The 26919-nt window shown below is 41.7% G+C and overlaps 1 protein-coding gene across 12 annotated transcripts in view; it reads right to left on the bottom strand.

Moving 5' to 3' along the window:
* Window positions 1–13388, bottom strand: part of LOC311065043 (uncharacterized protein) — a 59899-nt gene extending 46511 nt beyond the window's left edge. For 9 of the 12 annotated variants that reach the window (XM_084085212.1, XM_084085223.1, XM_084085215.1 and 6 more), the window contains exon 1: window positions 5345–5450. The gene's annotated coding sequence lies outside the window, so the exon portion shown is untranslated. Of the gene's footprint in view, window positions 1–4945; window positions 5013–5344; window positions 5451–13224 lie in introns of those variants that run through there. The other 3 variants (XM_084085218.1, XM_084085216.1, XM_084085217.1) reach the window with 3 other exon arrangements.
* Window positions 13389–26919: the final 13531 nt, after the last annotated feature.

Here is a 26919-nt window from a genome sequence, read left to right as displayed (position 1 = left end):
ACTGGCAGACAGACAGACTGTGGCAGACTGGCAGACTGGCAGACAGACAGACAGACAGACAGACAGACAGTGACAGAGTGGCAGACTGGCAGACTGTGACAGACTGGCAGACTGGCAGACTGTGACAGAGTGGCAGACAGACAAACAGACAGACTGTGACAGAGTGGCAGAGTGGCAGACTGGCAGACAGACAGACAGTGACAGAGTGGCAGACTGGCAGACTGGCAGACAGACAGACTGTGGCAGACTGGCAGACTGGCAGACAGACAGACAGTGACAGAGTGGCAGACTGGCAGACAGACAGACAGACTGTGACAGAGTGGCAGACTGGCAGACAGACAGACAGACAGACAGACAGACAGTGACAGAGTGGCAGACTGGCAGACAGACAGACAGTGACAGAGTGGCAGACAGGCAGACAGACAGACTGTGACAGAGTGACAGAGTGACAGAGTGGCAGACTGGCAGACAGACAGACAGACAGACAGTGACAGACTGGCAGACAGACAGACAGTGACAGAGTGGCAGACAGGCAGACAGACAGACTGTGACAGAGTGAGAGAGAGAGAGAGAGAGAGAGAGAGAGAGAGAGAGAGAGAGAGAGAGAGAGAGAGAGAGAGAGAGAGAGCAAAGTGCACATGTCTGAATTAACAGGGTCATGTTTTGCATAATGCAATTTAAATGTAAACTGTGACAAGTGGGGTTTGAGCCGTGGACCTTTGGCACATGAGACTAACACTGTATTGATCAAGCTATTCAATCCACAGCCTTGGTCAGTGAGAAGGGAGAATCCAACAAAACAAAACAAAACAAAAGAGGGAATGAAGTACATCATACATTGAAAACAACTACTCTCAATAAGCGTTTCATTTAACAATTGCATGTTTATTCATTGATACAGTCATGTTGTGTGTAATGCAATTGAGTTGAGGTCTGCATGAGGTGAGATTTGAACCGGCGACGCTCTGGTATCAAGGCAGATGATTAAGCCATTGGGCCAACAGACCCGAACTGATGAAAAGGGAGTTCACACACATGACACACTTTCACGCAAATTGCTCAGAAATACTGGATTTAAATGTTTTTCAAACTGCTCAAAATTGCAGACAATCTAAGGGCGGAGTTTACTGGTTAACAATTGCACATGCATTCATTGATACAGTCATGTTGTGTGCAATGCAATTATAATGAATTCTACATGACGTGGGATTCGAACCAGGAACCCTGTGGTTTCAAGGCAGATGATTAAGCCATTGGGCCAACAGACCTGTACTAGTGAAAAGGGAGTTCACACACATGACACACTTTCACGCAAATTGCTCAGAAATCCTTGGTTTAAATGTTTTTCAAACTGCTCAATATATTTCGGAATGGAAAATAGTGGAAAATAGTCGATCTACAAGCTCACAACGCGTTGCTATCTAAAAAGGTGTGAGATTGTAGATCGGCTATTTTCACAAGAAAGTATGTCATACATAAAAAAAAACTACTCTCAAAAGCATTTCGTGTTATTGTCTAAACATTGCACTTGTCTGAATTAACAGGGTCATGTTTTGTACAATGCAATTTAAATGTGAACTGTAATAAGTGGGATTCGAACCAGGGACCTTCGGCACATGAGACTCACACTCTACTGGTGGAGCTATCCAATACACAGCCTTCGACAGTGAAAAGGGAGAATCCAACAAAACAAAACAAAAGCGCGAATGAAGTACGTCATACATTGAAAATAACTACTTTCAAGTATGCATTTCTCGTCATCTTTAACAATTGCACATGTATTCATTGATATAGTCATGTTGTGTGCAATGCAATTATAATTAAGTCTACCTGAGGTGGGATTCGAACCGGCTACCCTATGGTTTCAAGGCAGATGATTAAGCGATCAAGCTATTGAACCAACACACCTGAACCTGTGAAAAAGGGCCTCAAACATGTATTTGACACAGTTTCATGCAAATTGCTCAGAAATCCTGGATTTAAATGTTTTTCAAACTGCTCAAAATTGCAGACAATCTAAGGGCAGAGCTTACTGGTCAAAGTGATACATGTGTTCCTCATGAGTCAAGGCACATGTGTAAGCAGGTTTAACGGCTGTCGGCCAAACGAGGCATGACTTTTGCCTGTTTAAAGTTTGCATTTTCAAAAAATTGCTATAGCGCCCCCCTTTGACCAATTGGAGTAAGATTGGTTTCAGTGATACTTGGAAGGACCCTCTACAATATTGCAAAGTGTCAAACAAATGTGAGTCTGCATGTATGTGTTAGGGGCAGATGAATAATTTAAAAAAAGCTGCAATTTTCATTGGCTTATAAAAGCTTAACGTTTTCACTTATGGAAAATCCGCTTGGTTACGTCTGTCGGCATTGGTCCAAAGTTCATGTGTATACAGTTTCGTACAGATTGCTCATAAATCCCAGGAGGAGTAGGCTTTTTACTGCTTTTTACTGCTTTTCATAGAATTCGAAATGGTGGGAGATCTAAAGGTCAGAGGTCAAAAGTCAAACAGTGAAAGTTGTTAGGCATGAGGAGACGCATGTGTGTATCGAAGTTTCATGGCTGTAGGTCGAACAGGGCATGAGCTGTACCTGTTCAAAGTTGGCATTTTCAATTGAGTGCTACAGCGCCACCCTTTGGCCAATGGTTGTGAGTTTCGGGTTTTCGCCGTTTGGCATAGCCCTCTACCATATTGCCGAATTTCATAAGAAGTGACCAGGCGGTTAGGCCAGAACTGGCAAAACCGGCGGAAGAATAATGAACTCTTACAGATGTAATAGGGTTCGAAGCCTGATAGGCTCTCGAAACCAGAAAAAGTGCTCCTCGGAGCACAACTCTCCGCTGTTGGGAATGTTGGGAATGTTCTATCTGTATAAGTGTCCTATCCGTCCTGTCTGTATAAGTGTCCTATCCCTCCTGTCTGTATAAGTGTCCTATCCGTCCTGTCTATGTAAGTGTCCTATCCGTCCTGTCTGTGTAAGTGTCCTATCCGTCCTGTCTGTGTAAGTGTCCTATCCAATTGTTACAGTATCCGCCATTTCTCAACCATTTCGTGATTGTTCCTGTCTTACCTCACTCTTACCAGACTTGTGTTGGGAATGTTGGGAATGTTCTAATTCTTATGTTCTAACTGTCCTATCCATCCTGTCTGTATAAGTGTCCGATCCGTCCTGTCTGTATAAGTGTCCTATCCGTCTGTATAAGTGTCCTATCCGTCTTGTCTGTATAAGTGTCCTATCCGTCCTGTCTATGTAAGTGTCCTATCCCTCCTGTCTGTGTAAGTGTCCTATCCCTCCTGTCTGTGTAAGTGTCCTATCCCTCCTGTCTGTATAAGTGTCCTATCCGTCCTGTCTGTATACTGTAAGTGTCCTATCCGTCCTGTCTGTATACTGTAAGTGTCCTATCCGTCCTGTCTGTGTAAGTGTCATATCCCTCCTGTCTATGTAAGTGTCCTATCCGTCCTGTCTGTGTAAGTGTTCTATCCGTCCTGTCTGTATAAGTGTCCTATCCGTCCTGTCTGTATAAGTGTCCTATCCGTCCTGTCTGTATAAGTGTCCTATCCGTCCTGTCTGTGTACTGTAAGTGTCCTATCCGTCTGTGTAAGTGTCATATCCCTCCTGTCTATATAAGTGTCCTATCTGCCAATTATGTATCAGCCATGCAGCCATTTCGTGATGGTTCCTGTCTTACCTCACTTTGACGGTGGCAAGGACACCGTCAAAGTGACGCCATGTATTTATACAGTATTTCACCGTATTGTCACGTGTCACGTGAGGCTTGACCAATCGGTGTGTCATATTTAGAAAGTGAAAACAATACTCTCCTGCGGAGAGTAATAATAATAATAACTAGAAAAAGTGCTCCTCGGAGCACAACTCTCCGCCAGAAGACTTGTGTTGGTTCGAAGGTCGCGAAGGTCGCTATCCCTCTTGTATATGTAAGTGTCCTATCCATCCTGTCTGGGTAAGTGTCCTCTTCCGTTCATTCTGTGTAAGTGTCCTATCCCTCCTGTCCTATCCGTCCTGTCTATGTAAGTGTCATATCCCTCCTGTCTATATAAGTGTCCTATCTGTCCTATCTGTCCAATAAGACAGATAGGAACAATTGGACCGCGACTACTTGACTACTTCCGGTTCGAAGGTCTGGGAGTGAGCTAGTGGCCGGATTTTCGGTATTGGAATCTGGCTTATCACAGTGACACATGTATTTATAGGTCGCTATCCCTCTTGTATATGTAAGTGTCCTATCCAACCTGTCTGGGTAAGTGTCCTCTTCCGTTCTGTCTGTGTGAGTGTCCTATCCCTCCTGTCTGTATAAGTGTCCTATGTCATATCCCTCCTGTCTATATAAATGTCCTATCTGTCCTATCTGCCAATTATGTATCAGCCACGCAGCCATTTCATGGTTCCCGTCTTACCTCACTCTGACATTGGCAGAGACACTGTCAGAGTGATGCCATGTATATATAGGCCCGGTGGCGTCACTAGCCAATCAGATCACAGTATTTCACGTGTCACGTGAGGCTTGACCAATCGGTGTGTCATGTTTAGAAAGTGAAAACGCAGTGATAACAATACTCTCCTGGCGGAGAGTAATAATAATAATGATATTAAGCAGTAAGCAGGGGTCAACATTATAGTAGTTAACCCCTGGGCCAGCAGAATGGTCCTTCCCATTGCCCACTTGGACCACTAAATAAAAATACATAAACCACAATGCAGATTGTGTTGCTTCATACAACAGAAACATCACTGCAGCACTATTTTCAAATAGCCTAGGTATAAAACAGGACTAAAGTGGTTAATGTATGTTTTATAATGTATCATTTTATATGTAATTATATTTATATCATTGTAGTGGAGTAAAAGTAAAATATTTGCCTCTGAGGTGTAATGGAGTAGAAGTAAACACATTGGAAATTGGAAATACTCAAGTAAAGTACAAATACCTCAGAGTTGTACTTAAGTACAGTACTTGTACTTAGTTACTTTCCGCCACTGCTAACGTATGTCTTCTATATGTGTTAGTGGTGACATCATGAGAGAGATAGAGAGAGAAAGAGAGAGAGGGGGAGAGAGAGAGAGAGAGAGAGAGGGGGAGAGGGAGAGAATGTCGAGAGCAGGAGAGCTTAAGTGAACCATCATTTGTATGTTAAACTGTCATGATAGAGTTGTTCTAGTCATATGAATACACTGCAATAAACTTTATAACAACCATGATGGAGCTTGTTGTTGCACAAAAACACATTTCACCCACTTCTTTACATATGTAAACCTGTGGTTGATTCTTAACTTGTATAACACAAGACTAGAGAGATTTACTGTTGCATATTGTTCAGAACACTTACCCTACATTAATCTGTAAACTTTGATCCGACATCACAAAACAAAATGGAGTGTTCAGTTCATCGTGTTGTTGTCGTCGTGTAAAAATGGTCGACTGTGTATCAAAACACTAACATTTCCTATCATACCTGGTGTGTCTACAGTTTCCTCTTTCTCTGTAAACTTCAACATGGGAGGAGTCTGAGGATTCAGGTAGACCATGGGAGGACTTTCCCTTCTGTCTCTAGCTTGTTCCTGCCTCTCCCACACACACACACACACACACACACACACACACACACACACACACACACACACACACACACACACACACACACACACACACACACACACACACCCCCACACACACACACACACACACACACACACACACACACACACACACACACACACACACACACCCCAAAGTCCCACAGAGCAGAGGCAGACAGAGGAGGTGGTGTTACGTAATAACTGGTTTTCAAGCTAAACTACTGCAGGCCTGTATTAGCATGTCTGTTTCTGTACATGTCTGTTGTGTTGTGTCACTAGGCCAGCGAGGCAGGCCAATTACGAGGCAGGCCACCGGGAATTGCCCCGCTGCCCTTTGTGTGTGTCTGTGTGTCTCTGTGTCTGTGTGTGTCTCTGTGTCTCTGTCTGTCTGTGTCTCTGTCTGTCTGTCTGTCTGTCTGTCTGTCTGTCTGTCTGTGTCTGTGTCTGTCTGTCTATTATGAGTACAGAGATAACAGTGAAACTGTGATCATGATCATTATTTTTACATTCCCTAGTTGCTTTTATTAGCATAATAATAATAATAATAATAAGGGTAATAATAATAATAATATCTCAGATGTATATAACACTTTTCTAAGTACCCAAAGACGCTTTATATGAGAAAACAACAAATTAAAACAACTTTATTAGGTGAAAAAAAAAGTATAAGAAAAGTAAAAAAATCTATAGAAACAGTGGAATGATGAGAAGGGGGGGGGGGGGGGGGGGTTCAACTGAGGAAAATAATATTGAAGAGGTGGGTTTAAAGGAGTAGTTCACCCCAAAAAAACACTCATTTCATATCAATTACCCCATGGATTAATGGAGATTTTTTAGTTTTTGTCGCATTCTTGAGCCAATAATTTGATGATAATAATCAGTGTTGGGCAGTAGCTAGCTACAAGTAGTGACACTACATAGCTTAAGTACATTTCTCAGTAGAGTGATGGTACCGTCGCTCCTTTTGAACCAAGTAGTGTTTTCTGTAGTGTAGCTATTTGACATAGCGTCCAACAAACGCTATACGCTACTCCCCGGAGAACATGGACAGCTAAAAAAAGATTTGTGATTTTTTTTAAATCCCCGGGGAAAACCCAACGATGATTGGTTGGTTTAGATATGACGACTCACGATTGGGGAAGGTTAGGGCAAAACATTTACGGTTAGGCCAATCAGAGGCAGGATAGGGCGGGTCATGCCACTCTAAACCAGGAAGGAAAATCAAAACACAGACCACATGAAATGAGCAGTCCGCACTCTGGATATGTTATAAGGAAGTTACAGGACGAGCGGAAGAGGGGAGAAAACTTGACAAATGTCAGAGGCAGAGGGATTCACTGCCGCAGATGTTTCCAGTGATGAAGATGCCGTCCAGGAAGTCAACAATAACAATGCATCTCCATGGCCGTATATCTGGACAAATACATAACAGAAACAGCCTAAAAATGTGTTTAGGTGTTTACTGTGGAATTTAAAAAAAAGCTGCTCTCAACTTCCCACACGTCTAACACACATGTAAGAACACACATTCAGGTGAAAAGCTTTACATAACCATTGTCAACTGTTCCCAAACAGCACACAAGTCAGTGCACTTTGTTGTCAACAGATAACTAATAGATAGCTGCTATGTTTCACTGTAGGCAGACAATGACTAACATTATGGGGGTGGGGAAAAGAAAAGGCAAACTAAAATAAATACATACTGTACATAAGAGGGAAAAGGGAAAAGATCATCTAGAGCAGTGGTTCTCAACCTGTGATTTTTTTTTTTTGGGGGGGGGTCCCCAGATGACAGTGAAGTGACCATTTAAGCAAGGACTTTTAAGACATTTTTAATACCTAACAAATAAAGAAAGATAGAATAGAAAAGAAAAAGACAATTTCTGCACCAGAAGCAAACTATACTATAAAAACAGGTCAAACATTGGCCAAATAGTCAAGTAATATAAGAAAGAGGCAAACGTTTTCACAATTTTTCAAGTTTTCGAGTCAAACTAAATAATGCCTCAACTATTACATTCCAAGTGCTTGTCAGGTAGAGTGCCCACCCGTCCCACATCTCGCGGGACAGTCCCGAAATTGGGCCGTCTGTCCCGCGTCCCGCACATAACACATGTTTTTGTATTTATTGTTTTGGCTAGTGAAAGTTAGAGGAGTTCCTACTGTATGGTGTGTGTTATGTGAAATGTGAGCTTACCATAATCACAGTAATCCTTAATCATATTCAAGGGCTTTTGGAGAGAAATGAAACAAACTCCAGTCACAGCACTGCAGAGGGGAGGTGTGTTGTGTGTGTGTGTGTGTGTGTGTGTGTGTGTGTGTGTGTGTGTGTGTGTGTGTGTGTGTGTGTGTGTGTGTGTGTGTGTGTGTGTGTGTGTGTGTGTGTGTGTCTGTGTCAAGCTGGCGCTCGTTGATGCTCGTTAATGTTACATCAAGGCTTTTATGTTTCTGCACTGTCAAATAGGCCTACATCTAATCCAGTCGTTCTCAAAGTGGGGTCCGGGCACACTCTGGGGTCCTTGACGGAGTTCCAGGGGGTCCCCAGCTAAATGGGATAGGAACCAAATGGACCCTTATGGGTCTGTAACTCAGAGAGTGTACAAATGGAACCAAATGGACCCTTATGGGTCTGTAACTCAGAGAGTGTACACATGGAACCAAATGATACCAACCAAACAATATAAATTGGGGTCCAAGAGATAGAAATGCCATTAAATGGGGGTCCGTAGCCTAATGCATGTCAAACTGGGGGTCCTTGAAATTAAAATGGTTGAAAATCACTGCTAGAGCCGTAAAAAAAAAACTCCTCTTATGGGGGGCCTTGGCTTATCTTTTCAAATGGGAGTCCGCGGGCTACTAAGTGTCAAGTTTGGGGTCCTTGACATGAAAAGGTTTGAAAACCACTGATCTAATCTATAGCATCAAAGCCATTGATTTTTGCAAGCGACCCTCTCTGGCTTACAGATATTTTGTTCAAGTTGTTGTTAATAACTAGGCTACACTTGGTCCAGATGACAAGAATATGACTATGATTTAAGTGGAATTTATATTTATGCAGTATTTATATTACATGTGTTATTAGTGTCTATATGTCCTCTGAAAGAAAGGGGGTTATAGTGTGAATTTACTTAAGCTTGTATAATTGTATTTATTTTTGTGTGTAAAGCACTTTTTTATGTGCTTTATAAAGAAAGCACTTAGAAACTGAAACTGATGGCCAATGTTTATGGTAATTGAAAACAAATGCAATAGGCCTACTATTTAAAAATGAATTGAAAAATTGCGCCCCCGTGTGTTCTGATTGATACCCCTTCCTAATCCTAGAATTATATATACATACATACATACATACATACATACTGTACACACACACACACACACACACACACACACACACACACACACACACACACACACACACACACACACACACACACACACACACACACACACACACACACACACACACACACACACACACACACAAGCAGATCTACATATATATGTGTGTGTGTGCACATTTCCCAGAGAATGAAGCAGACTGGTTGAGCTGAGACTCTGGCAGCTGGTTGCCAAGGTAACCACTTCCTGTGTGCAGGGGAAGTGTGCAACGAGCAGCACTAGAAAGAGGAAGTGTGACACAACCTCTCTCTCTCTCTCTCTCTCTCTGGCATGTAAAACTGCCACTATGTAGTAGTTAATGCAGCATGACCCCTTGAACAAACCGTGTTGAGTATCTAAGCACTTTATTGGCACCGCACTTTACTTTTGAAGTATTTGTAGCAAAACGCCTGCTAAAGTGAAACCCCCTTGATAAAGTGAACCTTGTGTATTTTACACAACGTTATAATTGATTTTATAGTTGTTGTTGTTGTTGTTGTTGTTGTTACCAGTATTGACCCAAACATGTGATAGCCTAGAAGAAGAAAGTGTGTATATAGGGGACCTTCCTCTTTACAAAAGGTGGCGTAGTCATTAAGCAGTACTATTCAAATTGGATTCACAATAATTATGCACCCTGCACTTTAAATTGTGCATTGATATTTGATTGTTGTGAATTTGATTCGATTAATTTATTGAAAGGAAAGTAAAAGTGTGCTATATCCAAAATATATTGGCAAGTCAAATGTGATACATATCGGCCTTGTTCACACCTAGCGACACACACACACACACACACACACACACACACACACACACACACACACACACACACACACACACACACACACACACACACACACACACACACACACACAGAGGAAGTGAGGAGGGAGGAGGCTGCACGCCAGAGCGCTCCCAATTGTTTGTTCGAAAAGTTTGGTAAAAGTCAAAACTTTGATTTACATTTTTTGATTTAACTCATTTACAATACTATGCCATCAGTGCTGTGAGGCACTCAGTTTATGGACACCGCCAGAACGTTAAGAAGTGGTGTTAAGAACGTGGATACAACAACCGCAGGCATGTCCAATAAAGACAACAAAGACAATGTTGCACAAGAGCTCAGAAAGCTTTCTAAAAGAAAAATGATGAGATGAATGGGAACATCAGAAAAGAGCTTAACAGCAAAGTGGATCAGCTCGAGTCAACTATCCAGAAAAGCCAGGCCCAGGTTCTAGCCGAGCTGGCCAAACAAGGCAAAGAGATACGCACGCATATGGATCTGGAGATCGGGCGTTTGGAGGCAAGAATTGACACCCTGGAAAGAAACATAGAAGGGCCCACCATCGCATCAAAGCCACGGTTTGATCCAGACACGTCGCTTGTCATTTCGGGTCTCCCAGAGGACGAGAATGAAGATCTCCAGCTGAAGGTGCTACGGCTCGTCTCGAAGGGCCTCAACAACGAGGCTGTACCTGTTGCGGTGGAGAGCATGCGTGGCCGTGGGAGAGGACCAGGGCTGGTGAAAGCCGAGTTCAGCTCCGTGGACGAGAAGGTCGCTATACTACGAAAAAAGCAGCAACTACGGGAGCAGGTGGAATTCGCCAAGGTGTATATACGATGGGCAAAATCTCATACTGACAGGTTGATTGAAATCAACTTCAAGACGCTTCTCCAGGAGCTCCCGGGAGGGGCAGACTTCTTTGTGGCTGGAAATGGACGTCTACGGAGAAAAGAGAAACGGTCTGGGGGTTCGGGGTTTGCTGAGCCGGGTCAGCCTAGTTCGGAACGTACATGATGATCTATCCATCCCTTACCGGACACATTAACAATGGCTCACTGGAACATTAACGCCTGGACTGATCTGAGCAGGTTACGATCCACTGTATTAACATCTTTATCACCCGATTTAATTTCTTTAAATGAAACCCATTTATCTGGAGAGCAAAGTATTTGTTTAGATGGGTATGTTTGGTATGGACATAATAGAAAGACACACGTCAAAGCACCAAGAGGGTCAGGAGGTGTGGGGATATTGGTCAAATCATATCTTTTTAGTATATTTGAAATTTAAATTGTTGATAAAACAGTGGATGGGATTATAGGGATCCGCTTTACGCACAGACCCTCAGATTATATTTTTGTTGTGTTTTCTTGTTATATTATTTACCACCAGAAATGTCTCATTGGGGAAGAGACGCGTCATATTTTTTTGCTCATTTACTAAGCCAGATGTGTTTATTTTCACACCTTGATGCTATGTATGTCTGTGGAGATGTCAATTGCCGAATCGGTGGACAACCAGACTATTGAAATGAAGTGGATAACATCCCCTTGCGTCACTCTATTGATGACTGTGTGAACCGACACGGCGAAGCCTTTTTAGAATTTCTACTTGACTCTAAAATGTGCGTACTAAACGGCCGTATAAACCCCCTTGAAGATAACTTCACATCCATTTCAACGAAAGGAAGGGCTGTAGTTGATTATATAGCTGTACCATTTGACTGTCTGGGGACTTGCTTAGATTTTAAGGTGCTACCCTCGACTAAACTTATTTCAGACTGCCAATGTTTTGATTTAATTGGTGATCGGTGTCGTGCTCCAGACCACTCACTATTATTTTTAACATTTTTCATACGGCCACAAGTTGGTTGTATTGATGAAATTAACCATGTTCCAAATAAAGAAGTGAGTAATACATTTAAACATAAATTGTGCAAATTCATTTTGTTCATCTAAAATGGAAACATGTCTAAAAAAACAGGTCAATAAGATGCGGAAAATGCAAAGAAACACAGCATGAACTTGATAACTGGTATAGTGGAATCTGTGAACTTTTGTATGGTCTAACTTTCAAAATACAATTCATAGGCCAAATAAACCGTTTTGGAATGAAGAGTTAAATGGTCTGTGGAAGGCAATGCGTAAAGCAGAACATATTTACTTGAAATATAAAGGAGATAAGATTCAGAGAGAACATTATAGAGTTAATTTCAAGTTAAGTCAAAATATGTTTGCCCTGTCATCTACTATATGGCTGGTAGTATATGGGGGTCAAACACAAATATGAAAGGACAAATGGTCCAGAATAGGGCTATACGGTATTTCCTTGGAGTACATACATTTGCACCTGTATTGGCAATAACAGGAGACATGGGAATAGACTAATCAAAATGCCAGAGAATAGAGTTGCCAAGAAAATCTTTAATTGGGATGTCTCGATAAAAGGTGCATGGGCAAGTACAGAGGATATACTTCTGAGGGCTGGGTTGCTTAACAGTTTTCAAAATAACAGCATTGCAAACATCTCTGTGGTGAAGGAGACACTTTATGGTTTGTATCAGAGTAAATGGTCACAGGATATATTGTATTAACCAAAGCTTAGAACATTTGTTATGTTGAAAAGCTGTTATGCTAGAGAAAAATATGTTTGTGCGCCATTGTCCAAAAGACAAAGATCTCTATGTGCCCAACTGGGATCTTGCCCCTGCACCTTGAGACTGGTAGGTATAGAGGAGTAGTGGAAGAGGAGAGGGTTTTTTGAGCACAGGGTATTTGCACTTGTGGAGTATTTGGAAGGGGCCTGGGACAGACGGGCAAAAATAACATACATGTGAAGTGTAATTTATTTTTGTTTTGGGTGTTTGCCAAACGTTTTCCTTTGTGCAGTCTTCTATGAAGAGAATTTGATATTGTTTATTTATGTTTTGGTGTCAAATAATAAATATTTAAATGATGTCCTTTTCCCTTTGACATTCATGTATTCATTCATGTATGACAGATATCATTTATGTATTTATTTAACCACTTAAAACCCTGACCAGTGGTGTACAATAGTACCCTTGCTGTTTTTTTGTTTTTCATACATGATGTAGCTTTTGAAATAAAAGCAGCAGATCTCACAATGCTGCGTGTTGCTGCTATTTTCACCCAATGTTCACCCTCATAACAGAGACATGAAGGTTCAACACATTTATCCACAGTAATACATTTATTACACATTTAATAACCACTTCAACCCCGGCATCCATATTACGAGGTGAACGTTGGCCAAAACATAGCCGATCTACAAGCTCACAACACGTTATACACTATGTGACACTCGGTGGGCTTGTAGATCGACTTTTTGGGGCGAAGAAATTGGCCGTAAACTCAGGTTTGTTTGACTAAGAATAGAGTGTTTAAGTGGTTCATCAGACATTTAATAACTTTAATACATTTATTAATGTAGTTTTTCACCTACCAGGTGTGATGCTGAGTCCAGACACTGCCAACAGCCAGATGAACAGTGGAGCCATGAGAACCTTCATGTTTATAACAATGTTCCTAATGATGATAAAACAACAACAATCTGCACCATACAACTCACTGTGAGGTTTATCTGACTGACTAGAGGTTTATCTGACTGACTAGTCGTCTCTTCTCTTCCTGATTGAAACCCAGGCAGGAGGAGGTTAAACTATATGACACATTTCACATGTAACTCCTCCCACACACCCTGTAGATTCATTTAAAGCTGTATTATGTAACTTATTTGTGAAAAAATGCTATGTTGTACAATCTGTGTGGTAGAGTATGTCAATATAATACAACTGATTTTTGAGTGGTGCTAGCCACTCCAAGGACTGACTTTGTCTGTGTGTCCGTCCGTCCGTATGTATGTTGACGGCCTCAACAGCTGTGGCTGATTGCAACACAAAGATGCAACCAGTTACACTAATTATACACAAACAGGAGTGCAACACACACACACACACACACACACACACACACACACACACACACACACACACACACACAAATACTAAATTAGTAAAAAATACTTAAAAATTAGTAAAAAATACTTAAAAATTAGTAAAAATACTTAAAATATGTTAAAATTAGTAAAAACACGTAAAAGTCAGAAAAAAATATTTTACTCATTTTAAAATTAGTAAAAATACTTTAAATCATCAAAGTCTGTAAAAAGTAATTTAAGTCAAAGCACTTGAAAGTTACTACATTGAGTAAAAGTACTTGCGCGCGCGCGCACACACACACACACACACACACACACACACACACACACACACACACACACACACACACACACACACACACACACACACACACACACACACACACACACACACACACACACACACACACACACACACACACACACACAGATCTATAATTTGAGTAAACATACTTTAAGTACTTAAAGGTAACTTAAGTGAGTTAAAATATTTAAAATATGTTTCTGCCAATATAAAGTTATTTGAAAGCAGTCTTAAGCTAATAATAGCTTAATGAAATTAACTCATGAAAGGCACCACTCTCTTCACACTGGATGTGATTTTTTTTTTGTTGTAATCATATTTGAGTCACATTCCTCAGCCATGTTCAGACATCAACCTAATCTGACTTCAATCTGGATCAGAAATCACATTTTGTCTGAATTTGAGACTTCACCTGTGTGTGGTTTGACACAACCTTTGACACGATCCTGTTTCTGGTTTGACACGACTATAGCTCTTTAGTTAAACTCAACTAGTGATGAAGACTATAATAGTGTAGTTAAACTCAACTACCACTGCTATGCCGATGAAACCCAGCTGATTCTGTCATTTCCCCCCTCTGACACACAAGTGGAGGCACGCATTGCTATTTGTCTGGCCGACATCTCGGAGTGGATGTCGACGCACCACCTGAAGCTCAACCTGGACAACACCGAGCTGATGTTCCTTCCGGGGAAGGGCAGTCTGCACCGAGACCTGGCCATCACCATTGATAATGCTGTGGTGACAACTCGGACTGTGAGGAATCTGGGCGTGACCCTGGACGACCGACTGTCGTTCTCGGCAAACATCGCCTCGGTGACACGGTCCTGCAGATTCCTCCTCTACAACATCAGGAGGATTCGCCCCTTCCTCAATGAGAAGGCAGCGCAGGTTCTCATCCGGGCTCTTGTCATCTCCTGCCTGGACTACTGCAACTCCCTCCTTGCTGGTGCCCCAGCGTACTCCCCTTTTCTCTCAAACTGCCAGTAGCCGTGGTTGTAGCCCAGGGCAACACCTGTCCTGCACCACTCAGAACCATGCTGGCCTCATACCTCTCCTTCAAGAGGATTTCAGTAGACATTATGACTCCTTATTACACGGCTTGGTTGAATGCTTGATTCTAATTGGTCAATCATCGGTCATTATAATGATGAGGATACTGAGGATAATGACAGATGAGCTCTATAGACCCCTTAACAGACGACGTCACACTGATAAGAACCAGTATGCGTGCAACTAGTATGCGCTAAATGAAACCCATTCTATCAGGTCTCGCCAGGACGTGCCACACTAGCCAACACACAAGAGGGGGTTGGGATGTGCTGAAACTAGCGCACCCCGAAACAACAGGTTGGAAATTGATTGCGTGAAACAATCACCTGCGCATCCAGTCTCAATGTTAGTAAACAATTAATTGGTCTATAACGGACCGCTGTCTAATCAGAGACTCAGAACAACTGCTCATGTCAACCTACTTAGTTTGATGCTTTATCCAACATGACACCCATGTAAACAAACAAACAATGTCATTTACAACTAAACGTTGCTCTCAAGAATGTTTTTGAAAACATTTGAAGTGAGAAATAGACGATGCAATAACCGACAAGTGATTCTATTTGATCCACTACACTTCCTTGTTTACCGTGGCGCAACAACGGGGGAATACCAAAACGCTCGCCCCAAAACACAGTCTCCCCGGGGCAACTCTGGCGGTATTACAGGCAAATCGGCGGTATATAGAATGGGGGCAAGTGTGTTTTGGGGCAAGTATTCCCGTTATCTTATGGACTACTGTCATTTGTTTTCCGAAGCGAACTTGTCTGCCCAGCCCAATACTAAATAATAGCCTACTTTCATTGCCGTGAGCAAGGAAATACTTCGTTTTGTTGTTACCTTTGGGTCAATTTATTTATTTATTTATTAAGTAGCTGTGTAATAAGCGGGATAATATATGAGGAGGTGGCCATTATTGAAATTTAAAGCCCTTCAGGGTGATTATGCATAATCACCCTGTCACCCTCCTCATACATTATCCCTTGCTTAACTGAGGACATAAGAAAAAGGCAACATTTCATTTTGAATTATATATTTTTCAAGTCCAAATGATACATTACATTACATTACAATAGGGGGGGGCAGTGGCTCAGGGGTAGGGGGGGCAGTGGCTCAGGGGTAGAGTGGCCGGGTAGAGTGAACTGGTAAACCGCAAGGTTCCCAGTTCGATCCCGGGCTGGGGCGCTCCCCTAGAGTTAGTGTCGAAGTGTCCTTGAGCAAGAAGCTGAACCCTTAATGAATGTGTGTGTGAATGGGTTAATGGCACAATCAATGTAAAGCGCTTCGGATAGAAGCGCTATATAAATGCACCATTTACCATTTACATTACGGTCATTTAGCAGACGGTTTTATCCAAAGCGACTTAATAAGTGCATTCAACATAGGTAGGGAGCAAAACTACTAATCACCATGCACCATGCACTTAAGTGCATTCTCTTCTAAAACAAGCAACTAAGAGTATACCTAGCGCTAAGGTAAGAGTGCAATATATCAGCTACCTACTTTTTTAAACAGATGAGACAAGTAGGAAAATCAAATGAGCAGGAGCTAAAACAAACAAGTGTATCGAATTAATATACAAGATCCACCTTATTTGAGTTTTACTTTTAGCAGAACAAATAATAAAACAAATACAAACATTCAAAGAAAATCAAAGTAAGAACATTTACAAAAAAAAACGCACAAAAAAATCACAACAATATACAAATATATATTATTATATATGCAGTGGTGGAAAAAGTACTCAAATTCTTTACTTAAGTAAAAGTACCAATACGGCAATATAAAAATACTCAGTTACAAGTAAAAGTCCAGAATTAAAAATGTACTTGAGTAAAAGTACAAAAGTATTGGCATCAAAATGTACTTAAAGTACCAAAAGTACTAAATATTTGAAAATAGCAGATCTACAAGCTCACAACGCGCGACTCGTTGTGAGCTTGTAGATCTGCTATTTTCAAATAGCCTAGGTTTAAAATAGGTTTAAAGTGGTGAGTGTGTGTTTTATAATGTAATAATTTACATCTGAAAAGTAACTAGTAACTAAAGTTTTCAAGTAAATGTAGTGGAGTAAAAGTACAATATTTGCCTCTGAGATGTAGTGGAGTAGAAGTAAAAGTACTGGAAATTGGAAATACTCAAGTAAACTACAAATACCTCAAAATGCTACTTAAGTATAGTACTTAAGTAAATGTACTTAGTTACTTTCCACCACTGTATATATGAGAGCACAACAATACTGTACTCAAAACGCGTAGCGTAGGCTAGGTATTAAGCCAATTGTCTCTATAGACCAGTGGTTCTCAAACTTTTTCGTGCCAAGGACCCCCAAATAGACACTTAAGACCACAGACCTCCATCTGAAAAGATAAGCCAGGGACCCCCATAAGAGAATATTTTTACGGCTCTCTAGCAGTGATTTCAACCATTTTAATTTCAAGGACTCCCAGTTTGACATGCATTAGGCTACGGACCCCCATGTAATGGCATGTATGTCTCTGGGACCCCAATTCATATTGTAAAATCAATGTTAATTTAACTCTGAGAGTGTACAAATGGAACCAAATGGACCCTAACGGGTCCATTTGGTTCCATTTGTACACTCTCAGAGTTACAGACCCATAAGGGGTCATTTGGTCCCTGTCCATCATTTAGCTGGGGACCCCCTGGAACCCCCTCAAGTACCCCTGGGGGTCCTCGGACCCCACTTTGAGAACCAATGCTATAGACCATGTTAAGGCCTCCCAAATTGATATGTAATTTGACCGCGGACCCCCATCTGAAAATGTTTTGTGCGAGGGACCCCATACAAGATTTGTGTTACATTTTTTCAAAAACTATTCAAACTACTTTCTAGTGCTTTTTACCCCAATTTTTTTTTGTGGCGATGTGACACGTTGTGAGCTTGTAGATCTGCTATTTTCAAATAGCCGGTGTAAAGTGGTAAAACCTAGCCTAGTTGCTTATTTTCACAGACCTGGCTGCTTGTTTCTCTTGCAGATGTGAAAAATGTTCTCCTGTCGTTTCATTTTGTGACCAGCAGGGGGAACTGTGTTCACACTGTCAGACCAAATGTCATCATAAACAAATCAGACCAAAATGTACCCTTCAACTTCTTATGCCCACAGTGGTTATACTTATAGGATTATCCTAACCACAACCTGAGTATTTTACTTTTATAAGAGTAACTAGGATTAGACATTTAGGCTTGTGGTTAAAAATGCCAAAATTGTTAAAAAATGCCATTCATAAAATATTGATCTCCTCACAAGTATACTGTATATTCAAACGTGTGCCTGCAGCTCTGTTGAATGCGTTGGTTTAATGGGCAGAACACACGCACGCACCCACCCACCCACCCACCCACCCACCCACACACACACACACACACACACACACACACACACACACACACACACACACACACACACACACACACACACACACACACACACACACACACACACACACACACACACACACACACACACACACACACACAGATCTATAATTTGAGTAAACATACTTTAAGTACTTAAAAGTAACTTAAGTGAGTTAAAATATTTAAAAGATGTTTCTGCCAATATAAAGTTATTTGAAAGCAGTCTTAGGCTAATAATAGCTTAATGAAATTAACTCATGAAAGGCACCACTCTCTTCACACTGGATGTGATTTTTTTTTTGTTGTAATCATATTTGAGTCACATTCCTCAACCATGTTCAGACATCAAACTAATCTGACTTCAATCTGGATCAGAAATCACATTTTGTCTGAATTTGAGACTTCACCTGTGTGTGGTTTGACACAACCTTTGACACGATCCTGTTTCTGGTTTGACACGACTATAGCTCTTTAGTTAAACTCAACTAGTGATGAAGACTATAATAGTGTAGTTAAACTCAACTACCACTGCTATGCCGATGACACCCAGCTGATTCTGTCATTTCCCCCCTCTGACACACAAGTGGAGGCACGCATTGCTGCTTGTCTGGCCGACATCTCGGAGTGGATGTCGACGCACCACCTGAAGCTCAACCTGGACAAGACCACCACCCTGTGGCAGCGGTGGCCTAGTGGTTAGAGGGGCGGCCTTGATACCGGAAGGTCCCTAGTTCGATTCCCCAATTCATCACATCGATCATGAATCACCGCTGAATAGCCCTTGAGCAAGGCTTCCATGCAGGGTCCGGCTGGAAACAAGCTTCGTGCTTAGTCCGACACCCTGGGTAAACAACAAACTTTGCTTTGCTTTACCGAGCTGATGTTCCTTCCGGGGAAGGGCTGTCCGCACCGAGACCTGGCCATCACCATTGATAATGCTGTGGTGACAACTCGGACTGTGAGGAAACTGGGCGTGACCCTGGACGACCGACTGTCGTTCTCGGCAAACATCGCCTCAGTCACGACACGGTCCTGCAGATTCCTCCTCTACAACATCAGGAGGATTCGCCCCTTCCTCAATGAGAAGGCAGCGCAGGTTCTCATCCAGGCTCTTGTCATCTCCTGCCTGGACTACTGCAACTCCCTCCTTGCTGGTGCCCCAGCGTACTCCCCTTTTCTCTCAAACTGCCAGTAGCCGTGGTTGTAGCCCAGGGCATCACCTGTCCTGCACCACTCAGAACCAAGCTGGCCTCATACCTCTCCTTCAAGAGGATTTCAGTAGACATTATGACTCCTCATTACACGGCTTGGTTGAATGCTTGATTCTAATTGGTCAATGATCGGTCATTATAATGATGAGGATAATGAGGATAATAATGACAGATGAGCTCTATAACGGACCGCTGTCTAATCAGAGACTCAGAACAACTGCTCATGTCAACCTACTTGGTTTTATGCTTTATCCAACATGACACCCATGTAAACAAACAATGTCATTTACAACTAAACGTTCCTCTCAAGAATGTTTTTGAAAACATTTGAAGTGAGAAATAGACGATGCAATAACCGACAAGTGATTCTATTTGATCCACTACACTTCCTTGTTTACCGTGGCGCAACAACGGGGGAATACCAAAACGCTCGCCCCAAAACACAGTCGCCCGGGGGCAAATCTGGCGGTATCACAGGCAAATCGGCGGTATATAGAATGGGGGCGAGTGTGTTTTGGGGCAAGTATTCCCGTTATCTTATGGACTACTGTCATTTGTTTTCCGAAGCGAACTTGTCTGCCCATCCCAATACTAAATAATAGCCTACTTTCATTGCCGTAAGCAAGGAAATACTTCGTTTTGTTGTTACCTTTGGGTCAATTTATTTATTTATTTATTAAGTAGCTGTGTAATTATTGAAATTTAAAGCCCTTCAGGGTGATTATGCATAATCACCCTGTCACCCTCCTCACACATTATCCCTTGCTTAACTGAGGACATAAGAAAAAGGCAACATTTCATTTTGAATTACATATATTTCTCAAGTGCACATGATACATTACATTACAGTCATTTAGCAAACGCTTTTATCCAAAGCGACTTAATAAGTGCATTCAACATAGGTAGGGAGCAAAACTACTAATCACCATGCACCATGCACTTAAGTGCATTCTCTACTAAAACAAGCAACTAAAGAGTATACCTAGCACTAAGGTAAAAGTGCAATATATCAGCTACCTACTTTCTTAAACAGATGAGACAAATAGGAAAATCAAATGAGCAGGAGCTAAAACAAACAAGTATATCGAATATACAAGATCCACCTTATTTGAGTTTTACTTTTAGCAGAACAAATAATAAAACAAATACAAACATTCAAAGAAAATCTAAGTAAGAACATTTACCAAAAAACCCCCACAAAAGAGCACAAACATACTGTACTCAAAACGCATAGAGTAGGCTAGTTATTAAGCCAATTGTCTCTATAGACCAGTCTATAGACCCCCAAATAGACACTTAAGACCCAGACCTCCATTTGAAAAGATAAGCCAGGGACCCCCATAAGAGAATATTTTTACGGCTCTCTAGCAGTGATTTCAACCATTTTAATTTCAAGGACCCCCAGTTTGACATGCATTAGGCTACGGACCCCCATGTAATGGCATGTATGTCTCTGGGACCCCAATTCATATTGTAAAATCAATGTTAATTTAACTCTGAGAGTGTACAAATGGAACCAAATGGACCCGTTAGGGTCCATTTGGTTCCATTTGTACACTCTCAGAGTTACAGACCCATAAGGGTCCATTTGGTCCCTGTCCATCATTTAGCTGGGGACCCCCTGGAACCCCCTCAAGTACCCCTGGGGGTCCTCGGACCCCACTTTGAGAACCAATGCTATAGACCATGTTAAGGCCTCCAAAATTGATATGTAATTTGACCGCGGACCCCCATCTGAAAATGTTTTGTGCGAGGGACCCCATACAAGATTTGTGTTACATTTTTTCAAAAAATATTCAAAATACTTTCTAGTGCTTTTTACCCCATTTTTTTTTTGTGGCGATGTGACACGTTGTGAGCTTGTAGATCTGCTATTTTCAAATAGCCGATGTAAAGTGGTAAAACCTAGCCTAGTTGCTTATTTTCACAGACCTGGCTGCTTGTTTCTCTTGCATATGTGATGTGAACAATGTTCTCCTGTCGTTTCATTTTGTGACCAGCAGGGGGGACTGTGTTCACACTGTCAGACCAAATGTCATCATAAACAAATCAGACCTAGATTTACCCTTCAACTTCTTATGCCCACAGTGGTTATACAGGTTTTGTAGCAATTGTAGAGATATTAGGGCCTTAATTTTCGAATGTTCAAATCATGTTTATAAGACCATTTTTTTGTGTACATTTTGGGGACAAAAATTGCCAATTGTAGAGCCTACTTTTCCTAGGTGCCCACTCTTCCAGTTACATGTTTGTGTGGCTCAATGACTATGACAGGGAAGCACCATAGGAAGCACCATAGAAGATCAAACATCCTTGTTGTGAGGACTATTCTCCTGGTCAAGAATGTTTGCTTTTATGGTGTAAAATGATTTGGAGAGTTACTCTTACAAAAGTAAAATACTCAGGTTGTGGTTAGGATTATCCTAACCACAACCTGAGTATTTTACTTTTGTAAGAGTAACTAGGATTAGATATTTAGGCTTGTGGTTAAAAATGCCAAAATTGTTTAAAAATGCCATTCATAAAATATTGATCTCCTCACAAGTATACTGTATATTCAAACGGGTGTCCGTGTGTGTGTGTGTCTCCATGACCTGTGTGTTCATGTTGGGGGCTTGCTGGTACACATTCCAGGGTCTGCCTGCTACTCCTGTTGACACCGTAATTGAAGACGCACGTTTGCCTGCAGCTCTGTTGAATGCGTTGGTTTAATGGGCAGAACACACACACACACACACACACACACACACACACACACACACACACACACACACACACACACACACACACACACACACACACACACACACACACACACACACACACACACACACACACACACACACACACACACACACACACACCAGTGCAACAGGATAGAGTAGAGTGGTTCTCAAGATGGGGTCTGGGGACCCCCAGGGGTCCTTGAGGGGGGGAGGGGGGCTTCCAGGGGATCCTTACTGAGAGATAGAAATCACCAATCCCATACATGTGCAGTCTCTTAAATGATAGTAGATTTTAGATTTGTGTTCTAGATTTTTAGATAGGCAATACCTTTATTCCGAATGTCCTGTCCTGTCTTTTTAAACCTGTGATCATGCTGAAAGCTGAATAAACATAAACATACATTGGCTATTTGAATATTGCCGATCTACACAACGCACATTTTAACAACACAAATCTTGTATGCGGGGGTCCCTGGCACAAAATGCAGTTTTTGTGCACGTGATGAACGATGCCGTCCACCTTCTTTTGTGTATCGGCATCAAACTTTGTGTCGTGCAGCCACGCCCTGGTCTGTACCAGTGGTTCTCAAACTTTTTCATGTCAAGGACCCCCAAATTGACACTTATTAGCCCGCGGACCCCCATTTGAAAATATATGCCAAGGACCCATACGAGAAGATTGTTACGGCTCTAGCAGTGATTCTCAACCTTTTTCATTTGAAGGACCCCCAGTTTGACATGCAATAGGCTACGGAACCCCATTTAATGGCATTTCTATCTCTGGGACCCCCATTTATATTGTAGTGTTTGTACACTCTCAGAGTTACAGACCATTTGGTTCCTAACTACCGGTATCTATCATTTAGCTGGAACTCCCTCAAGGACCCCTGGGGGTCCCCGGACCCCACTTTGAGAACCACTGTTCTATGCAGCGGACAGGTATGTCACCTGTCCACCACGGCTGCTAACTCGGACAGCGCGCTAATCGCTGCTCGCGAGACTCAACCTGCTTTGCTTTATAAAAAAGCTTTAATCCTCAACTGTCATATCGTCGCTGTCGGACAGAAACCTCTTATCTCCATAATATTCAAACATTTTGTGTTTTTTCGTCAATGAACGCCCTACTTGATCATTCTACAGCGTCACACAAAAGCATCAAAAGTGGCAGATCCACAAGCTCGTCGATAGAACTTGTAGATTTGCTAACTTTTGAATTTGAATCCTGAAAAGTAACCGTTTTGGACATATGAGGTTTCCAGAGACGATTATGCCAATTCATTAATTCCTCCCCGCACACATTTCTGTCACTGTATCCCACTGGCTCAACCTGCCAGTGAGGAGCCCCCACCGGGAGGACATAGAGCTTCCGTCCTACTCCTTCCGCACAACACTCCCTGCTGACAAATATTTACGGGGGTGCCCGGGCCAAAAAAGTTTGACAACCACTGGTATAGACGCTCGACAAAGTTGGACGCACCACAGCGGATTCGAACCCAGACTCCAGCCAGACGCACCTGCCTTTGCTGAGGTAACAAAACCAAACGCTCCTCTTCGGTCCCCTATATGCTAGGAAAGAAAATATGTTGTCGTGCCATGGTACAGTCGCTGTATATTATTTTCGCTCGTAATGACATGCCCAAAATAGAGGACGCCAGGTTGGAAAGTGGTTGAAAGCACTTGGCCAGAGTTAATTGCAGCCAGCCTACGATGTATTGTGCCATTCTCCATAAACACAGGAGGACGGTGCAGAGTGTTTAGTGTGTCGGCACCGCAACCGGAATCTCTTGTCAGTCGTCTGGCCGCTGGTATAAACACTCTTACACTTTATCAGTCACCACAGCATTACACTGCCATGTGTTATACATTCCTCCAAAGACTATGTCACCCATTACTCAAAAGACACACACACACACACACACACACACACACACACACACACACACACACACACACACACACACACACACACACACACACACACACACACACACACACACACACACACACACACACACTTATTACAATACTTGTGAGGACATCAACATTTTAGGATGCCGGTTTTATGATCGCCATTAAAAAAAAGGAATTGGTGGAGATTTTAACCCTAAACCCCGAAAATAGTTTTTGGTGCATGACACTGGCACACAACTGATTTGACTATAAATCCAACCCCTAAACCGAACCTCCATTATGTATAATCCTAATCCCGAAAATGTGTTTCTTTGCCATTAAACAACAATTTCTCTTGTGAGGATCAGGAAGATTGTCCTCACGATGTCTTATATTTCTCAAATTCTACTATACAGTACCAATTCTACTTAAAGTGACCTAAGTAAAAGTATCAATACTGCAATGTAGAAATACTCTGTTACAAGTAAAAGTCCGGAATTCTACATTTAATTGAGTACAAGTACAAAAGTATTGGTATCAAAATGTACTTAAAGTACCGAAAGTAGAGGCAGAATGTCCCATTTCACAAGTTTTCAAATGTCTAAAATGTATAAACATCTTTGGAAAATAGCTGATCTGCAAGCTCACACTGCGTCGCATCGCGACGCAGTGTGAGCTCGTAGATCGGCTATTTTCAAATGGCCGAAATGTATACACGGCTGAAGTGGTTAATGTGTTTTTTGTAGTAATAATCAAAATATATAAAGTAACTAGTATTACGTTAGTTAAACAAAAGTTTTCATATAATTGTAGTCGAGTAAAAGTACAATATTTGCCTCTGAGATGTAGTGGAGTAGAAGTAAAAGTGCAGAAAATTGGAAATACTCCAGTAAAGTAAAAAATACCTCAAAATTGTACTTAAGTACAGTACTGAGTAAAAGTTACTTTCCACCACTGAATTCTACTATACTTGTGAGGGCTTTTGAGCCCCACAAGTATAGTACAAGCACACACCACACGCACGTCATTTGGATGCTGCGATATCTGATATGAACAGGGACATAATAATAAGACATTAGAACGGTGAAAGATGTGGCCACAGTCTGGTCGAACCACAGTTGGCGCGAGCGAGGAGAGAGGAAGTGGCCTGAAACACGTCAAGTTTGCTCGGCATCGTGGCTGTGATGTGGTCGCAGTGTCAGAGTCACAGCAGAAGGTAATTGCGCCCGCCATTTCTTTCCCATTTCGATGGTGGAAATGCTCCAGTCTCAGGTTTCTGAGATAAAACGGTAAAAGTGCACCAGATGGATGGAGGCCAGGGAGTTAGAAAAGTATGTGGAGCGTGGTGGAGTGAGTCGGCATTTCCTTTGATGTCTTTCCCAGCGGCTAATGACTTGCAGAATGTTTTCTGTACAATGTGTTTTTCTCATCCCCCCCCACTCCCCTTTGATAGCAGTCAAAATGTTTGAATGGGCCTCCCAGGAAATAAGAGCAAGTGTCAGTTTGTCCTACAATTCAACAAAACATGCACTGTGCTGTACTAGATAAAAGAATTGTGTGCCAGTCAGTGAAGAACCAAGGTCAATGTAGCACTCTAACCCAGAGTTGCACAAGCACTGGGTCGCTGGGACCCATCAATTGTGTAGCGGACACCTTTTTTATGGGTTGTGAGTAAATATCCCCTTTCTTACGTTTACAGAAATACAGTTAGTATATAATGTAATAAAAAATCCTTAAGAAGTAGTGACGATATCAGACCTACAAGCTGATACTGACATGATACTGACCATGATACTGACATGATACTGACATGATACTGACATGATACTGACCAATACTGACATGATACTGACATGATACTGACATGATATTGACATGATATTGACATGATATTGACATGATACTGACCATGATACTGACATGATACTGACATGATACTGACCATGATACTGACCATGATACTGACATGATACTGACATGATACTGACGATGATACTGACCATGATACTGACCATGATACTGACATGATACTGACATGATACTGACCATGATACTGACCATGATACTGACATGATACTGACCATGATACTGACCAATACTGACATGATACTGACATGATACTGACATGATATTGACATGTTATTGACATGATACTGACCATGATACTGACATGATACTGACCATGATACTGACATGATATTGACATGATACTGACATGATACTGACCATGATACTGACATGATATTGACATGATACTGACCATGATACTGACCATGATACTGACATGATACTGACATGATATTGACATGATATTGACATGATACTGACCATGATACTGACATGATACTGACCATGATACTGACCATGATACTGACATGATACTGACCATAATACTGACCATGATACTGACCATGATACTGACCATGATACTGACATGATACTGACCATGATACTGACCATGCTACTGACATGACACTGACATGATATTGACCATTATACTGTTACTGAGCTTGTAGATCTGCTATTTTTGCTAGATATTCTTTTTGTTTTTTAAATAGGTCTTAAGTGATCAATTCAATAATGTATTTTTGTAAGTATATCTCGAGCTGAACAGTTTAGGAAGCACTGCTCTAA

This window comes from Gymnoscopelus microlampas (assembly GCF_963454915.1).
Source record: "Gymnoscopelus microlampas genome assembly, chromosome: 17".
Taxonomy (NCBI): Eukaryota; Metazoa; Chordata; class Actinopteri; order Myctophiformes; family Myctophidae; genus Gymnoscopelus; species Gymnoscopelus microlampas.
Note: the sequence above shows the minus strand (reverse complement) of the source record. Positions and strands in the feature narration are given on the sequence as shown.